The sequence below is a fragment of the Podarcis tiliguerta genome, assembly GCF_965153285.1.
Source record: "Podarcis tiliguerta genome assembly, chromosome: 7".
Classification (NCBI taxonomy): domain Eukaryota; kingdom Metazoa; phylum Chordata; class Lepidosauria; order Squamata; family Lacertidae; genus Podarcis; species Podarcis tiliguerta.
Window position 1 is genome coordinate 33,215,880 of NC_139540.1, and position 20,307 is coordinate 33,236,186.

A 20,307-nucleotide genomic window follows, 5' to 3' on the forward strand; every position below is an offset into this window, starting at 1 on the left:
CAAGACAATGGCACATCTCAGCTGCCAAAACTAATCTGCAAGATAATGAGTGGGAAAGCACTGTTGGACATTATGAACCTACAAAGAAGGAAGTGATGCAACACTGCCAACAGGAAGTGGTTCGTCCATCTCTGTAGCAGATATAGTTTCAGTAGGTATTTTTTTGTAGGGGATCCTTCTGTATTAAAGAGTGGAACAGAAATGGGAAACTAAGCAAATTTGGATTTAGATTCCAAATCCTTTGTGTAAGATGATGCCCAAGAAACATATGAGTTCTCCTGTGACACTTCACCTTAACTGAGTAGCATAACAAGTTGCCTGTTCCTAATTAATATGTGGTACAAACATGGGTAAAAGGTAAAGATAAATGACCCCAGGACTGTAAAGTCCAGTCAAAGGCAACCATGGGTTGTGGCACTTATCTTGCTTCAGGCTGAGGAGCCGGCGTTTGTCCGCAGTCCGTTTTCTGGGACATGTAGCCAGCATGACTAAACTGCTTCTGGCACAACAGGACACCGTGATGGAAGCCAGAGCCCACAGAAATGCCATTTACCTTCTTGCCACAGTGGTACCTATTTATCAACTTGCACTGGTATGCTTTCGAACGGCTAGGTTGGCAGAAGCTAGGACAGAGCAGCAGGAGCTCACCTTGTCACACAGATTCAAACCGCCAACCTTCCAATTGGCAAGCCCAAGAGGCTCAGTGGCTTAGACCACAGCACCACCCACTCCTTACAAACATAAGGAACATCTAAGGGGGCACTAAACTATGACCCTCCAGATGCTGTTGCATTCCAACTCCAATCAGCTCCTCAGCAGGCATGGCCAATAGTCAGGGATGGTGGGGGTTGTTCTCCAATAGATTCTAGAAGGCCACGGGCTGGCCAGCCTTAATCTAAATGAAGAGTTTCAATGGGCATTCCTAAATTCTGCAGTACACAGTGAGAAATGCCATAGTACACAGTAAACTAATCACTGCATTGTCTTTGCACTCTATATCACAAAAGGGGATCAACCCAGTATCTGCATCAGTGCTGGAAATACCAGTTTTCCACGATGAAAGGATTGTGTGTGAGGAAATATGCTTCTTTCAGGGATGCTTCCACTCACTTCTTAAGTTTCCTGTCTGGCACTAAAGCTCGATACTAATAATCCAGTAATCTACCCTTTAAGCGCACAATACTTAGCACTCCAAAATATAGTATGTGTTCCAAATTAGAACCTTTTTCATATGGAGACCATATTGGGTTCCTGCTTAAAGAAGAAGGTAGTTTTTCCCTCTTTGCCTGTTCTACCTGCTATAAAATGGATAAAAGGCCCTTAATAATTGCTAGCCGTAATTAGAGAGCAGTAGGCTTGGAAAGACTCCAGTGGAATTACTGACTTTACTTTTTCCAAGAGGTTTTGGAACAAAAAACGGGCATAAAAATGTAGATAACTAGACACTTCCTAGTAAGAGAAGTTTTCTTGTGGAGTGAGTTTATGATGGGTAAGAGGATCTGTTGCACCATACTAAGCCAACTTCTGCTGAGGTACAAATATGACAGAGCAGAATTTATAAATAAGCGCAGCCAGTTTTATAGCTTTGCCACAACATTTTTCCTAAAGAAATATCTCTATGAGAAATGAACTACAGATGTCTTACTTTATAGTCTTTCTAAGAGAAGGATAGGGGCAATGTGTTTCAATATTTGTGCAATAATGCAGCAATCAAATGAAACCACGGATGATTGCAATAATACTGTACAAAAGTGTTATGCTATTCCAAATCATAAAAGGGCTGCGTATGCACCCTACAAATTCCTCTGAGCCTTACACCTCCCCACCCCCCAGCAAAAAATAATGATATATGTGTTTAAAGTTAAAAGGGTTATTAAGAATCAGATATGACTCAACTGGGCACTGACACACAAAGGTACAGAGATATGTAGAGGAACAATGATGAGGTCTAGACACAGTATAATTCTATGCATCTTTACTCAGAAGTTAAAGGGGTTTACTCCCTGGCAAGTGTGTATAGGATTGCAAATGTAGTCCTTTCTTTTTCTTTCTCCAAACAGTGTCCATTATGAATCTTCTAAGAGCCAAAGGAATACATGAGTACTGCATGAAGCTTTGAACATGAAGTATGGTAATCATTGTACCTTCCTTCTTCTGCAACACGTGGAAAATAAAGCAACCATAGCCTGATTTGTATGAAATCTGACATTTTCAACCATCCCAGATTGAATGTTCATGTGGTGAACTGATCTTCTTAGGGATCCATCAAGAGCCCAGATCACTCCTAAGCCTCTGATGCTATATAGCTGTATGCAAAACATTACACAGCTCATTCTGCATTCTCTATGCTTTCAGTTTGTATTAAGCCACTTAGACAAATGTTTCATTATGAACGTTTAATCTGGCCAGTTAGTTGACTGGAAAAAATAATGCATCTAAGCATATGCAGAGTGTCTCTCTCTCACCAAACGCACATCTATTCACATGCTTCTTGGCCATAACTTCCAGGCATATTTATAAACTGAGATTGAATTTGCAACCTGCACTGCAATCTGCAAACCATCTACTTCTGCATCTTAATTTCCATATATATAAATATATATATATGCACATAAATACACAATATGAATCAGAGAGAGCAATAGTAAAGGAACAAAAAGGGAGTACAGTATAACAATGGAAACTTGTAGTACACACAGGAATGCATACCCAATAAAATATGTGAAATTACATTTTCCTGCACTTTATTATACCAGTATGTTATAAACACAGTCCACTTTCTACAAAATGGTCATACAGTTGTCTGCCTGCTCTGGCTTTAATTAAATCAGTCATATTTGCCATAACCCACACTCTAATTATCTAGTCTTTGAACAAATAGGCCCTTATCCCCCCCCCCCCCAATTATGACTTATGGTTACTTGAAAAGTGGTTAATAAATGCTATCGGCAATATCCTAATTTCAGTTACTTTATTAACATGGCTGCAAGATTTTTACAGTATTTAGAGTGGCCTTATGTGCTCCTGCACAGAGGACAGCACTCTATTTGAAGGGTTGCCAAACCCTAATCCAATCTGAAGGCAAAGAAGTATAAGAAGAGGCAGCAGACGTCTTGAAGTTGCCCACTAACATGTAGCACCTAAGAAGACCCCAGGCTGGGCAGGCATGCAGGTCACTTGCCCACTGTCTTCCTCCCCATGACAGTGAGATGTGTAATATGTATATTTATGTTTTAAGTATAGCAATTATGTCTAAATTTGCAACTATGTTAGCATTTACAAATTGTATACGAACCTGTATCATATTTCTGGTAATAAGTAGCCTCCCCAGTGGTGGACCTTGGGGCCTCAAATTTCAGTGGCACTCTGTGTAGTGCAAAAATTCAGCACCCCCTGCCTTTCGCACTCCATTCTAATGGTTATGGCATCCCCAAGGCTCTGCTCTGCCCCCAGTGTGAATGAACCAGTCACGCGCCCCTAAATCCGCCTCTGGCCTGCCTATCCAATATACACATGGATACAACATCTGCACCTTCTCTGTGTACAGTGGTACCTCTGGTTAATAACTTAATTCGTTCCGGAGGTCCATTCTTAACCTGAAACTGTTCTTAACCTGAAGCACCACTTTAGTTAATGGGGCCTCCCGCCGCCGCTGCACTGCTGCTGCGTGATTTCTGTTCTCATCCTGAAGCAAAGTTCTTAACCTGAGGTACTATTTTTGGGTTAGCAGAGTCTGTAACCTGAAGCGTCTGGTACCCAAGATAACACTGTACATGGAAACAGCCAGAGAGGAAGATGAAACATCTCAGGGGTACATTTGTTGAAGACTTCATTGAGTATGAAAGGGTTCCAGTTTGCTAAAATGCTCTGCAGACATTTCAAACAGCTGCTGAGGTCCACAGCAAGTCCGTTAGTTGAGGATTAACATGCACATTCTTTGAACATTACAAAGCTCTTAAATGCTGATGTGCTTTCTGTGATAGCAATAGTAGAGAAATATAACTGGAAATCTGGGTGCATTTATTTAAATAAATTACAGCAAGTTTGCTGTCTTGCTCTGGTACTTTTGAAGATATGGCTTGCTTGGGGGTGAGCAGGGGGTGAGAGAGGGAGAATATCATTTTAGATTAATCATACAATAATAACCTGTACTTGAAATTCATTATTTACTGTTTTGCTTGTGATGAAAATGGTAGCATTTCTTTCCAGAAGTAGTAACTGGAAAGAGAAGCCTATTCAAGTGTTGTTGGTAACATTTCATTTTATTAGGGTACAGAATATATCTGTGCACAGTATTTCAATGGATCAGATCATCACTGATATGATATGTGAGGGTGGGACTTAAGTGTATACAGACAAACTTGGGAGAAAGAGACTAATGCAAAATGGTCAATCCCCAAAGCAATCCTGTCCCTACCACCCCCAGGAACATATATATTGTAGGGGTGGGGCCCACAGGACAATACCCACTTCACGCTAATGCAGTGATTAAGATAAGCAGGCATTAACCATTCCGTATTGCTATATTTTAATTTAATCACATGCTGGTGACTTTGAATTTAAGGGAAAAGGGCACAACTAAGATAGCAATGGTCTTTCAATAATTAACACTGAGTTATTAAAGGGCCTAGAGATATTATCCCTCCATAGCTGCACTACTGCCCACCCCAGTTTAGAAACTGCCAAGTGACCAAGTGCCAATTTTTTAAAAAGCCAAAAAATGTTCACCCCAGCCAGAAAAAATAACTCCATGTGCTCATGCAGCAGTGCTTTCAATGACCATCCTGCCAGCTAGGCAAACAAACAGAGCCAAAGCCAACAGAAATAAAACAATAATATAATCAGTCATGGAGGGAGATGTAGAAACTTTTCAAGCTCCTTCTGCGTTGGTAAGTACATGCAGTGAAGGGGACTGAAACAGGACATCACTGCTTCTTTACTTTTTTAGTTCTTGACTTGAGCAGATAAGAGGTCACTTTGAGACAACAGGTCCACTGAAAATTTGTTTGCACAAAGTTTGTGGGAAGGTTATATACAACAGCATCTATTTAATGAGAATTCATTCCAATTTGTTTGCAGTGAGCTTGTGTGACACTGTGTCAGTGAAGTGTTATCCAACACTTTCTAGTGCATTTTTGTATCCCTTTTCTTACTGCAGAGAGGAGGATTGGGAGGCAAAGAGCGCCAAATTAACTTTAATGGTGCAACCAGTGGCGCAGGAAGGGGCGGGTGCCATCTCTGAGGGGGGTGACAAGAAGACACCCTGTGGGAGACCAGCATGGCAGCGCGAGCTGCTACCATTGCGCTGTGGTGGTGTGTGAAGCATCCCTCTGCTGCCACTGCAGCCGTATGGTGCTCAAGTAGCGGCACCGGCAAACCGCCAGCAGTGCATGTGCGGTGCCGCTACGTACGGCACATGCGCGTGCCTCATATGTAGCGGCACCACGCATGTGTCGTATGTGCAGTGCATGCGCATTTGCTGCTGGGCAGTTTGTCCAGCCCCCAACACCCTGCACTGGGTGCTGGTTGGCCTTCCTTCGCCCCTGGGTGCAACCTCAATTTGCTAGTTTTTGCTTGAATCCCAGCCACAAAATGACAACAGTCTGGAGGCGCCCCAAGAGTACAAATAAGTGAAATGGGAGAATTCATGGACATGGGATGTGGATCATGTAAGAGGGAGATTTTGGTGTCTTCTTACTTGTCTGAATTCCACATCTTTAAGGCGTCATTTGCACATATATATGGGCAACTCTTGTAGGTTCCCCTATCCATGATCTGTAACCTTCACAGATCCTCTTGACCTGGAATGTAACAGTTATGAGGTCAGCATGAATGATCCAATGCCTCCTCCACATATTCATTTGCTGTTTAAACTAGCATATGGTTACCAGATGACCCCGTTTCCTGGGGACAGTCCCCGGATTTACAAATCTGGCCCTGGACAAAATTTGTCCCCAGAATGTCTCCAGATTTCATTTAATGTCCCTGGATTTATATTTTAAGTGTTGTAGATTTATTAGTAGGGAACGAATGTTGTGTGATTGGTTCAACAGCACAAGACACATCATATGGGGACTTCCGGCAAGGCAAAATGGCGGGTGCCACGGCAGCAAGCAGCTCCTGAAGCCAGCCAGAGCCAACTGCACTACCAGGCTGGCTCTGGGCTGCTGAGACTGCCACTGCTGCTGCAAGGGGGAACTGGGGACTCCTGGCGCATCAACTGGGGGAACCGCTGACCCCCCCATGACCCAAATTGAATCGGGAGCGAGAGTGCCCGGCCACCAGACCGACTGCCCAGCGGTGCTCCAGGGCCAGTAAAAGCCCTGTAGCCAACGCAGGGAGGAGGAGGAAAGGAGAAGGAGAAGGAAGTGAGAGAAAGAGGAAGGAGAAAAAAGAGGGGAGCCCCGATCTTGCTGCGCCGCTGCCGCCGCCGCTGCCGCTAAGGAAAAGAGATAGGAGAGCACTGGGAGGGCAAGGACACGTGGCCAAGCCCAGGCCTGACCCAAGCCAACTCCATGACAGATAGCACTCCAAGAGATCAGGCCAGGGCCCAGAGGAAGGCCACACAACAGAGGAGACCCAGAAGAGAAGATATTACTTCTTAATTTTTTTTAAAAAAATGATTTTTTAAAAAATAACTTTTTACTCTCTTTTCAAAAAAAAAAAAAGTGTCCCCAGATTCTTTGAAAAAATTCTGGTAAAGACTCTCCTCCCAGAAGAGAGGGGAGTGGTTGTGGACGGGAGCCCCGCCCACGCAGGGGCAGGAGCCCCTGCTTCTTCCGGCTCACCTGGCCGGTGCCTCACGCCCAGGAGGCGGCTCCCACTTAAACTAGCAGCTTGCAAAGTTAGTTGCCATCATCTTTCGCTCTCAATCACAAGAAAACCAGAAGGGCAGAAGAATAAAAAATTAACAATTTAAAATCCAAAAAGTTAAAAACAAGCTGCTCAATGGTGGAGTGACCAAACCTATCCTTATATTCTTGTGAGTTAAAAATGCATAGAATCATCCCTCATCAGTGCCAAACAGTTTGTATGAGAAAGCAATAGAATGGCTGAAATTATTGGCAGACATTCTTGTGAAAAGGGGAAATAACTCTTTCTCCTTGATCTGCTGGCCACAAACCCTTCATACCATAATAAACAAACGTAACCATCTCATTTCTTTTAACACCCTGGCTGGCAAAGGCAAACATGAAGCCTTTTCACATAAGGACAACCGTATGATTTCTGCATTCCATTTCACCCATTCAGCCGGGAGGATGCTGCAGCACTGTGATGCAATACTCTACAGCCACACTGGGAAAGTAGCACTATGCAGAGAGCCTCCTGGGCCCTGTAATTACTTATAACATGCATATAAAATCATACCCTGGATCCTGGACGCCCTGGAACTTGGACGTTTTGGTTCCTGAATGTCGCAAACCCAGAAGTGATTGTTCTGGTTTGAGAACGTTCTTTTGGAACCCGAACGTCCGATAAGGCTTCCGCCACTTCTGATTGGCTGCAGGAGATCCCTGCAGCCAATCAGAAGCTGTGCTTTGGTTTCCAAACATTTTGGAAGTCGAACGGCCCAGCTGCAATAGGGAGTAAGAGTTCAAGCCACTGCATCACACTACTTTACACAGCAGGGTATCTTGAGGTGGTGGAGACAGCAACATCCTCTCAGCACTAGAGGGGTGAGGCAGCAGTGAAAGTTGGGGGAGCTGTGCGTTGGTGGCAGCAGCCCCACAGGTCAACGTCTCCTTCAGGTCCACCACTGTGCTAACCTGGAGACCTCCCCAACCTTGACCCTGCTATACAACATCCCTGTTCTGAGGAGGACAGTGCTGTCTCTCAGAGGATGTTACTTCCCCTTGTGAGCAACCATTGCCTCAATAAATGAAACGGGACTTAAAAAGGTAAAAGGTAAAGGACCCCTGACAGTTACGTCCAGTCGTGAATGATTCTGGGGTTGCAGCGCTCATCTCACTTTACTGGCCGAGGGAGCCGGCGTTTGTCCACAGACAGTTTTTCCAGGTCTTGTGGCCAGCATGACTAAGCCGCTTCTGGCAAAACCAGAGCAGCGCACAGAAACGCTGTTTACCTTCCCACAGGAGTGGTACCTATTTATCTACTTGCACTTTGACGTGCTTTCGAACTGCTAGGTGGGCAGGAGCAGGGACCGAGCAATGGGAGCTCACTCTGTCACGGGAATTTGAACTGCCAACCTTCCAATCGGCAAGCCCTAGGCTCAGTGGTTTAGACCACAGCGTCACCAGCGTCCCACTTCAATAAATGAAATGGGACTTAAATGGAGTTAAATATCCTACTTGGAAGTGATTATGAGGACAGAACACTCACTATAGATGAGTTCATTATCTAGATAAAATGAAACTACACCCATAGAACTTCAGTGTGCGGCAGAAAACCCAGATTTACATATTGACATTTACAATCTGCAGTACTATAAATTTTTAAAAAATCATCCCTGCCTCTAAAATAATGCTAATTTACATAGAACTTTGCATAGCTGAGTAGCCCACAAGGCTAGTCTTGAGGTTAAAACTGCACAGCTATTTGCTTATTTCAAAGTAAGGCTGTTTAGTTTTATCAATCACTGGAAGAAGAAGAAAAATGGAGGTCAGCCCCACAAAAATGGAGAGGAGAGGGACCTTAGGAAACAGTTTAATTAAATTAGTGAAAATACATTTTGGGTATAAAACTCTTGGGGGAACACAAGCAGCTCTTTTATAATTATTTCACAAAGTGCTGCCTCTGGTGCTGTCCATTAGATCCTCCTCAAATAGTATTGTTTGATTCCAGCTATCAGTATTTTAGAGGGACGCAGGTGGCACTGTAGTCTAAACCACAGAGCCTCTTGGGCTTGCCGATCAGAAGGTCAGCGGTTCGAATCCCCATGACGGAGTGAGCTCCCATTGTTCGGTCCCAGCTCCTGCCCACCTAGCAGTCCGAAACACATCAAGTGGAAGTAGATAAATAGGTACCGCTCCGGCAGGAAGGTAAACAGCATATCCGTGCACTGCTCTGGTTCGCCAGAAGCGGCTTAGTCATGCTGGCCACATGTCTGCAGACAAACACCGGCTCCCTTGGCCTATAGAGCGAGACGAGCGCGCAACCCCAGAGTCGTCCACGACTGGACCTAACGGTCAGGGGTACCTTTACCTTTACCTTTACCTTTATCAATGTTTTGCTTCCATGCAACCTAAGAAAATAATAAGAACCTGCTGGATCAGGTCAATCGCTCATCTAGTCCAGCATCTCGCAGTAGCCACCTGCCAGCCCACCTTGGCCCCAATGGCAGCAGCATTTTTTAAAAGGAAAAATACATTTGAGAACAGCAGGACTTTCAAAATGGAATAAACAGGCTTGGGAGCTAGGAAAGAAACGCAAAACAAATTTGTTGGTGAATAGGTGCTCATGGCATTAGCCCAGCCATCTTTCTACACCAAAGGACACTGTGCAATCCCATCTGCTGGAAGTCAGAATAACCTCATTACCAGCAACTCAGGATGTGCTTTGGCAAGGGGAAGGCTGACTTTATTAAAATGTTTCAAAATTTGCTGCTATGTTTTTCCTTTTTTAGAACTGTGGTGCTTTGTTGCATAGCATTACACTGTAGCTTCGTTTAATCTTGGTAGTTTCTCAATTTCATCATTTTATATATATTGTATTTTTTTTTACTTTGCAATCTTCTTAAGGATTGTCATATTAAGTGGTATATAAATATATTGAATCAATGAATACACACTAGGTAGAGGCATATGATGTTGGTGAAGTGGGATTCTCCAAGAGTAGAAGTAATGGCTGGAGCAGTGTCATTCATAGGGTCATTTTTTAAAAAGTAGCCTAAGTCTGGAGAATGTTCTTCACCATAGCTTTCTTGATTGGGCAGGAAATGAGCCAATAGTTCTGGGAAATGCTATTAGATGAAACTTTTTATGCAGGAAAAACTATTTGTAACCCCTTTAGGGAAAAGAAAATTAAAGTTAATTGCCAAATGATGGTGTGCTCTTAATTTTGCTATTACCTTATAAGCAGTAGCTGGCTGAAGAGGTAATTTCTACTGAGCATGTCCCTGAGTGATTTCAGATGTTGCATACTTTTGTTTATTAATCGAGCATTCCAGTTAACTCCCATCAACAAAACAGAAGGCAACAAAACAACTGTAGAAAGGAACACCAGCACAGGAACTCTGAAGACACTCCCACAGTTTTGGCAATGACACTTCCACCCATCAATCACACCCTGTCTAAAAAAAAAAGCACTGGGTACACCAGGTAAAAGAAACCATCCACAGAGATTAGTTCCTTATTAATGATGTGCTGCAATAGCTAACTCCCCCAACTCACACAAAGAGGGGACCCAGGAAGTCTTTACTACTACTACTACTACTACTACTACTACTACTAATTTATTTTTGCACCTTGCCCATCTGACTGGATAGCTCCAGCTACCCTGGGCAGCTTTCAACAAAATATACAAAGACACTACAGAACATCACACATTAAAAAGTTCCCAATACAGGGGTGCCTTCAGGTGTCTATGGAATGTCGTATGGTTATTTATCTCTTTGACATCTGATGGGAGGGCAGGCACCACTACCGAGAAGGCCCTCTGCCTGGTTCTCTGTAACCTCGCTAACAAATGCTAATTAATGGGTGCTAAACAAGGTCATCCAAAGGAAAAGGAAAAGAAAAGGATCTAGCCATCCAAAAGATATCAAAGAAAACCATAACTGTCACCCTGTACCATTTCCTTGGCAAGTTTTATTTCTTGCATACTTTTACAGATCCTTCTTCCAGATCTTTCTTGCAGGAGCTCAGAGGGAACATCACAACCTTGAAACGCACTGCAGGTGTCATGAAGGCAGAGCAAGCAGATAACAAGCCTATTACTCCATGCTAATCTTGACTTAACTAAGAAAGATGGCTTCCCTTTTTTGTAGATCTTCATGACTACAAATAAGATCTGTGAGCTGAACGATGTGCCACATTACTACACCAGAAGGTGTCCATTTCTCTTTCACTTTAACCCAGCTGCTTGTGTGATCATAAAACAGGAAGATTCTTTCTCCATTCATCCATATTATTTTACCACTTTGCAGCTTTTGCATGCCTTGCAAAAATAAGCACTGCTAATAATCAAAGGAATATCAAAGTAACACTTGAGTCATTGTCTCATTTTATTATGAAGTACTTCTTAAACAATTCTACTGGGAAGTATCTTATATATGTGTTATTATTAGGTTTGAGAGTGGCCTAATATTCCTGCTGATTTTCTATGAAATTGAAGGGGAGGGAATACTGTTATCTCCTTTTTGTCCTTTCCCTACAAAGTGCACTAAACAAGCAAATCCCGCTGCTCTCAAAGAGAAATTATCATTACCGGTAGTCACTTGAAAATATTTTGAACTAGCTTTACAATATATGTACATATTATATCTCCATTAATGTGAGAGCACTAATGTGTGCGCCAAGCTTCTATTTTTACTGCTTTATTCAGAACTGGAAATGCACCTAGTGCTAGAACGTTCCCACATGTCCAGTTACAAATGAGTGCTAAAAATATGCTAATTAGTGTTAGAAGATGTGGGAGCCTTTTCTACCTACGCACTGCTGCTCCGCTTCCCCAATCTGGTTCAGCTCATTTCATCAGTCAACACAGAACATCCATGTTCAATGCTTTCTATGAAATATGCAGAGGGAGAGAATTTCTCTACTAAATGATAATTTCGTTTCTTTCACCAAAATATTACCAGGAAACATGACTTTGAGGGACTAGGCTAATCAGCCCCCTGCACTGATAATATCCTGCTTGGTTATTTTCATCCCATAAAACAAATTGCTCCTGCGCAGGCCAATTTGCACTGGTGAGGTTTTGACTGTGACTCAGCATTCATTAAAAGAAATATAATTAGCTACAGTTGCTGGAGTTTAGTGTGCAGACATCTGTAGGTTACAGACATTAACTAAGAGATTATTAGCCAATTACGATGTCAGGAAAAATATGTTGCAGCTAATTTAGTCAGCTATTTTAAAACGTGGCTCTGAATAGGTGTATTTTGAAGTATCAAAAAGGCTTAAAATAGGTACGGTGTCCTGCATTCGCTATAAGAAGTAAACGAGAAGCTGTTTGTTATCCCTGGATTTGAGGATTGGTTCCTATTTCATTTGCTCAGTTCATTCAGACAACCAATGTCACCACCTTGTGATGACTTGTAAATAGCTGGTGTGGAACTGGGTCACCTGAATGTGTGCAAGGGAAGAGGAAACGGATGATTCTAGAGGGAAGCTAGGAATAGTGATGGTTCCTTTCAGAAAACCCATGTGTCTGATATGAAAAGTAGCAAAAGCATGAGACGCTTAGGGTTGTGGGTTTGAGCCCCATGTTGGGCAAAAGATTCCTGCAGTGCAGAGGGCTGGACTAGATGGCCCTCATGGTCTCTCCCAATTCTACAGTTCTGTGGTTCTAGGATTCTAAGATAATAGGTCCTTCTAGCTCAGTGCTATCTACAATACAGGAAAATCTCCAGGATTTCAGATAGGAGCTTTCCCCAACCCTACCTGAAGATGCCAGCGACTGAGCCTGGGATCATCTCTATGCAAAACACGTGCTTTTTACCAATGAGCTACAGCCCTTTCCCAACTGTCAAAAGTAAATAAATCACTGTATATATATAAGATCTGGGTTTGCTTGCAGTTGGTTTTAATGTTGTTGTTTTTAAAACAAACAAACAAACAAACAATAATTTGGGGAGAACCATAGCTCAGTTCAGTCCTTGGCATATTTATCTAAAGCCCTAAGCTATCAGGTAAGCAGTTGATGGGGGGAGAGCAACTCTGCCAAAGATTCTGGAGAGCTGCTCCCTATCAGAATAGACCAGGTGTTTTTGGACTACAATTCCCATCATCCTTGAGCATTGGCCATGCTGGCTAGGCCTGATTAGATTTGTAGTCCAATGTCATCTAGAGGGCACCAAGCCTGGAGTAGGCAGCATTGTACACCTGCAAGGGGATCCCCATTTAATGGTAGAAGCAGCTTTGTACATAGGGAACCTCTGTTCCCCAGATGTTGCTGGATTACATCTCCCAGCATCCCTGACCACTGGGCATGTGGTTGGGGTGGGTGCGTTGGGATTTGGAGTCTGACAGTATCTGGAGGGTACCACATTGGCTATACCTAGAGTAGACACTCACACCTAGCTTAAAGGAATCTGTGCAGGGAATGAAAAGACCCAGTTCCTGCCAAGTCAGAGGGGAGGTTCCTGGGAATGAATCAAAACTGGGTGTGGTGAGATAAAGCCCAGGCAAAGTGGGAGGAGAGGGTGGAGAGAGAAAAGGCTGTTCCTTAGGTTCTCTCTGTCTGCATCTGGTAAAAGTCTTAAGATGGAGCATGGAGATGGAGGAAACCCACACATTGCTTGCATGCTATTTTGTGGTGTTTTGGTCAGCCTAATAAAGCTGTTGCCCCAATATGTATCTTGGATTTTTTTTCTCTTATGGACCAATGTGACTAAGTGGACTTTTTATGGCAATCCTGTAACCCCCATTACAGTTATGGGATTGCTAAACAATGTTTATCTGACATTATATTAATTGTGAGATATAGTTATATCAATTACAGCATATATAAAAATGGAAGCCACACATTGACACTTGTTAAAAGAGACTGACACTTTCCAAAACAAAGCTAAAGAGGATTAAAATGCTATATTCATGTACTGGAATGTCTTTTTCCCATGGTAAAGAAAAACACTTTACTATGTCACTAAAAGGACAAATTATAATCAGTCTGTCACATATAATTGACAATTTTCAATGCTTGAACAGCAGGAGGGCAAGGCGTGTATTTCAAACATTGCTACTAATGGAAGTACACAGCTCTCAATTACCATGCTGGATCAATGTCCTGCTTGAAGCTGGTAGCAGGACAGATCACCATTAAAGCATGGCGCACTGGAACCAAAACATTGGCCGATTGGTTTTGGTCTTGAAACTGCTAATTACTTAAACATGCATGGAAAGCCAGTCTGTGTAGCACAGAAGGCTCAGACCCGAGCTAACAGATGTACAATATGGCAACTGCAAATGAGCGCATAAAAAAACCCCAACCCTTAAGACCTGACTTGCCCTCTGAGCATCAAAGTGCTGGTTCATCATTATTCAACACACAAAAGACGCAAAAATGTATAGAACCAGGGTTGGCACCAGCAGATGACTTAGTTGGGCATTTGCCATGGCCTGGTTCCCAGCAAAGAGCCCACTACTGATCCCTGGAGCCTCCTATAACAGACGGGGAAACAAAAGGTTTTATACAAGTCTATTTTTCATTAAATAGCAAATAAATACTCTTGCAAAGGGGATGTAATGGATGAATAATGCTTCTCATCTATAATGCCTCTCTGCAATGGATAGCTGGAACAGTGTAATTGAAGGTGCTTTTATGATGCCCAAAGAAAGGCATCTAAAAAGAACCAAAGTCATTATTACATATTACTTGAGGAGGTGAGAAAGAAAATGCAGAGGATAGTCAAAGCTAATTCTTACTAGCAATACTACAAAGAGAACAGGCTTTGTTATGAAGATTGTATTATGTGCTTGACAGTAAAGGTTTTAGTAGTATGGAAGTAAAGGCAGAAGCATGGACCTTAATAGATCATCCATTAATTGTGGTTCTGTTATTACTATTCTTAATTAAATTTGTAAACCACCCTTCATCCAAACAACCCAGGGCAGTTCACAACAGAAAAATACAGAATGAGAATATAAAATTATGGAAAGGAACTGAAAAATAGTATTTAACACAATGTCAAATAGAGCATATTCTGTTTTCAATAACATCACTTCCAGCCTGTAAATATGCCCTGACTCTCAGAGATAAGGTAAAACCTTCACAGCGAGTTCTTTCTGGAAGACTGCCCCATTTGATATTTCCCCCATAAACAGACAAGTAAGTGACCTCCAGAAAGGACTACTGTTACCATATAGGATGCTGCGCCCAAGGAGCTAACAGCGATTTGGTTCCATCACACCAGTCTTGTGTGATTTGCACAGACTGTCAAGTAGATTCTGGGTTTCGTTCAAGCTGTTGGTATAAGTTTTAGATAGCCTGGTTGGGACCTCAGGATTTAGGAACCTAACCTGTAAAGCTCTTAATAGCTTGTGATCTAGGTACATCAAGAAGCACTGTCTTCCATATGTTTCTCTCCACATGCCCCAATTATAATCTGAGGTCCTGCTCCAGCTCTCGTGACACCACCACCACAATCATCATTAAAAAATTAAATTTCTTTACTGTCCTTCACCTGACAATCACAGGTAGGTTTACAGTATAACCTCTTGAGGGTGAAGCTGGTGTCAACCAGGGTTAGGGATTTTTTTCTGTCAGGGTGTCCACCTTATGGAATGTCCTACCACGTGAGGTGTGCCAGATTCCTTCATTATATTGGGCTTGAAGTATCACCTGAAGGCACATAAGGCCACTACCTTGCTGAAGTTAAGCAGGTCTGCTCGGTGCCTGAATGGATGGTGGCCTAGGAAGAAGAAGAAGTTTTACGCTCTCCTTCTCAATGCCTGTTTCCTTGGCCCATGGTTAGCTAACATGCTGTCCTCCAGATGTTTTTCAGTTCCCAACTCCTATCAGTCCAAGGCATCATGGCCAATGGCCAGGGATGAGAGTTGTACCTCTGAGCTAGGTGGACCAATAGTCTGACTCTGGTATGAGGCAGTTTCCTATGTTCCCCCTATAGTCAGGGAGTCATCCCTACATGGAGAATCCCACTCCAGGTCTGATTCTTCTTCCATTTTGGCTCACAAGCAATACATGCAGCCACCTCTGTGGTTTCTATAGAATCTGTTGCTGCCTAAAAATTAGGAGCCAAACAGAAAAGTCATATTTAACACCAGTTTTGAAAAAGAAAAAGAACAGCAATAACTGCTCATTATCCCAGTGCCTCCATCCTGAAGTCTTACCGCTCCTCCTTAGCCTACATATTTTGACAACTACACTTCATTAATCACAGACAGCTATGAAAATTTCAGCCTCCTCAATTCTCAGTGGGATCATGTAGATTCATTAGCTAGTGTCTAAAAACAGATTGAAAGACGCAAATTAATATAAATAGCAAACAGAGCTAGGTTAAAATAGGTCATTTTTAAAGAAATAAATAAACCTTTGCACGAATGATTTAGTTGCTTGTTTTCCAAAAGGGGGAAAAAGATTTTCACCTCACTTCTCAAAACCTTTGCTTGAAAGTAACTTGATTGTCTCGATGGTTTTTAAAATTCTAAACCAGTGCTCAAGATCCCAACCGTTCTTTTCATTTTGGAACTATATGGTGAACGAACACAAACGGATCCATACATGCATTGCATTATGTCAAGCAGTAAATGACATCATACAATTTTATTGCCAAAGGACAATGTGCAGAATATTTACATTTCTCTCTTATGGCCCAAGCTGGTTATGGAATGTGTGGTCAAATTGCTATGACAGCACAACACTGCAAAACATGAAATTGCACCACAATGGAAAGCAATTACACCAGTGCAAATGATTAAGCAACTTGCCATCTGACTGCATGGAAGAAAACCCTGGGACAATGGTTCAACCTTACATAAAAGAGATTCCAAATAAACAAAGTATTTTAAAAACTCGTTTAAACATAAATATAGAGTTTACCTCATTAGACTGCATTATTCTGGGAATAAATTTGTGTTAAGGGTAGGGAGCTAGTGGTTCTCCAGATGTTGTTGAACTCCAACTCTCATCAGCCCCAGCCAGCATGGCTAGTGGCCAATGATGTTGGGAGTTGCAATTCAACAGCATTTGGAGAGCCACAAATTCTTCACGCTTCATTTCTATTCTCGTAATTCTCGTAATTTCTTCCAATAGTAACAATGGGTAGTACTAAACTGATGTATACTTTTTGGACTAAATTATATTGCTTAAATTTGCCTTAGTAGTAACTTACCCATAAATATGGTGGTGGTGTGGTGTTAAAGATCTAAAGGCCTACGCAATGCGACTGAAGTATTATTATTATTACTATTTACAAAAAGTATATACTACTTGATTATAAAAACACACACCCTCTAAGCAGTTTACAAAAAAAAAAATTTAAAATTTTGTGTGTGTGTGTGTGTAAGAGCTGCCCTACACAATCAACAGAACCACACAGTAGAGAATATCTGAGGCTGTAACCCGTCAGATTGTAGTTGAAGAATTGCTACTGCATCAGGAAACGGACTTGGAATCCTTTGCCCCTCAGTGCTCTAGTTAGCTATTTGCAGGAAGTGAAGTGAAGGGGCACCAGAACACTTGTCTCCACCCTTAAGTGAAGTCATATACTTCAGGAAAGATTCTACCTTGTGAATTTGCTGAATATGTAGCTTTTCTTAAAATCCTACAAATTCAGACAACAGCTAAGGTGACAAATCCACCATGGGTTGTTATTTCAGAGAAATGACCTTTCATTTGAACACGATGATGAACAAGTAGTGAGACTGCAGCTCTCTACATCTTAGAATACTGTTACAATGTGGGTGTTGGTGGAACTCTGTTCTGGTTACTTCGTGTGTGACATGTCCCAACATCTGAATAAATCACCACTCACACACAAGAAAATGGCTTCACAGTAACTTCACAGCATCTTTTCTCTAACTCAGCAAGCTAATCTACTTTTCTGGTGAGTGAGATGCTAGAACTATTTTTGAATGACTGTACATTGGTGCTATCTAGTGATTTCTTTCCATATCAGACTCGTTTTATTGGTAAAATTGTTTATATATCAAAATGCAGTCTTCACCGTTGATGTTTTTCTTCTCATATACCGTCATTCTCCTTAATTTCAAAATATGCTAACTAAAGAAAAAGATTTCCCAACTCCTGTTCTTAACCTTTTTACAAGGTTAGACTGACCAACAAAAATAGATCTGATATCTCTATTACCTTCTTCAAAGTTTTCATTCCCTGAACAAGACTTCTTGAATGAAAGCTACAACATAAATCAGGAAGGTACTTGACCCAATTGTGTTAGTCAGATTCACAGTGGGGTATATAAGAGTTCTCTATCAGACAGGATTAGAGGTGTCTGCTAGTGTAATTTTAAACCTTTAAAAATGAAGCAATCATCTTTCAATTATCAAACTTTTAATTTTGGAAGGAAGGATGTGGATACGATATGGAATTTAGATGTTTTAACATTTGTCCCATCTGTTCAGGGAAAGACTGGCTCACTTTGAGAGGAATTCTTAAACTCACAGAGGCTGCCACAGTTTCTTCTGGGTGTATGCTAAAGTTATTTTTCACATAATTTTCACATAAGACTCCAGAAGTCACCAGCAGCATACTGCTATGCACATGACATGACAACCCATAATTTCACGCCTTTCCCATTCCTGATGATCATCTGAGTGATTTTCCCCATTCTTTACAGGTGACCAGAACTCTGATGACACCAAAATTTGGATTTGTTTCGCCACCAGAGCTATTTGCACATGTTTGCATAGTGATTTGGGAATAGTCAAACCAGCTAGCATATGCGCAGACAAAGGAACAGCTAGTGCTGAGTTTATCTATTTTTTGGCACCAGCTGAAGAGCATTGTCTTCTGCTAGGCATTTCAGGTGTAATATAGAGAGTGTGCAGTGACAGTGGAGAGCTGTTCAAACAGCCAACAGTTTTAACAGTGTGTTGTGTTTTATTCCCCCCCCCCCATAAAATATATACACCACTTGATTGGGGGGGGGGACCTTCAAAGCAGTTTACAAAAAAATAAAATAAACCAATACAATAAAATAAAAAATCACAACCATACTTTCAAACATACGAAAGCTAAAATACTAAAACAAACTAAAAATACATCTACTTTCTAAACTTCTGTCTTATAATTTATTTATTTATTTTTAAAGATCAATCTTGTTGAAAGTTGGAACATAAATTATGAAAATAATAATAATTTTTAAAAATTGTTTAATTGTATAAATTGACCCTAAGGATGCATCTTAAATTGAGGATTGGATAGTGATTGGTCTACTTGTAGGCAGCATGTTAATTCCTATACAGAAATGCCTTGTGGGCAGAAATTCTGTAAGATGTGAAAGATCCCTATGATATCACAACTCTGCTTCTGAACAGGAAGGGACAAATTCTGTATCCAATTGATAACCATACAGGAGTGATTATTCTCTGAATTATAGACATATGTTCAATCAAATATCAAGCTTAGTATATCAATAAAATTATTTTAAAAATATATAAAATATAGTGGTTTCATGATTCTGTGTCATGGGAATTCATAATGCAAAACTTTCCTCCCGTGTTAAGCATCAAATGTTTAATGAGCATTTCACAAGTATCTTCTCATTGTAGATGGCTGAGAAAGAATTTTATGGGAAGAGAATCCATTTGATCTTCTTATATGTATTCTGTATATGCTATTATGAATAACATATTATCTTTTGATGTAAATATCCAGATGTGATCCTTATGGAGCCCTGCACAATTATTTAAATATGCCGCTAAATTATTTCCATTGAACTAATGGGGTGAATGTGGGCTGTAATTAACTATATATTTAATATGAAATTCATTTAGGCATTTTAGAACCCAAATGCAAACAGAAACAAAAACCAGGGAAACAGTTTTTAACCTTACAGTTTTGGGCGAGCTGCTGGAATGTGGTAGATTCTGAATTCCAGGTAGTTTGGATGATGCTTTTTATTTCAATCTGGCTTCAAGTTGGGTTTTGGAAAGGAAACAGTCTCAGTCACACTGGTGGATGCGCTCATTAGGCAAAATCCACTAAGAGCTCCTGGACCATAACTGCAACCCCTTCCCCTGAAGGAATACCAGCTGACCACCAATGTGCCAAGCTATAGAGCCCAAATAGGAAACTGGACGGAGTTGTGCTTATGACCAAAGGCAACAGTGGCTGGCGCCCAGTGGGGACCAATACAATTCCATTAACGATATAGATGTGTTTATGAAGCATTTCTGTATCGTTCTGCTGTGCTGAAGGATACGGAACAGTGGTATATCCAGAATCACTGTTCACTATGTCTGTTTGCGGACCACTTCGGCAGCATTGGACGTTATAAAACAAAGATTTATGGCTTGTTTTCACCAGATAAGAATCTGACCCATTGCTTCTTTCAGAGACTTGCATAGTCTACAAAGACTTTCAGAGACTTATAAGACTGATGTTTATTTGGTTCTATGTTTTCAAGAGAATCCATCAAGAGTGTATATTTTGTGATTTTCAGAGATTTATAGATTATATAAAGAGTTTATATTGTCATCGCACTGT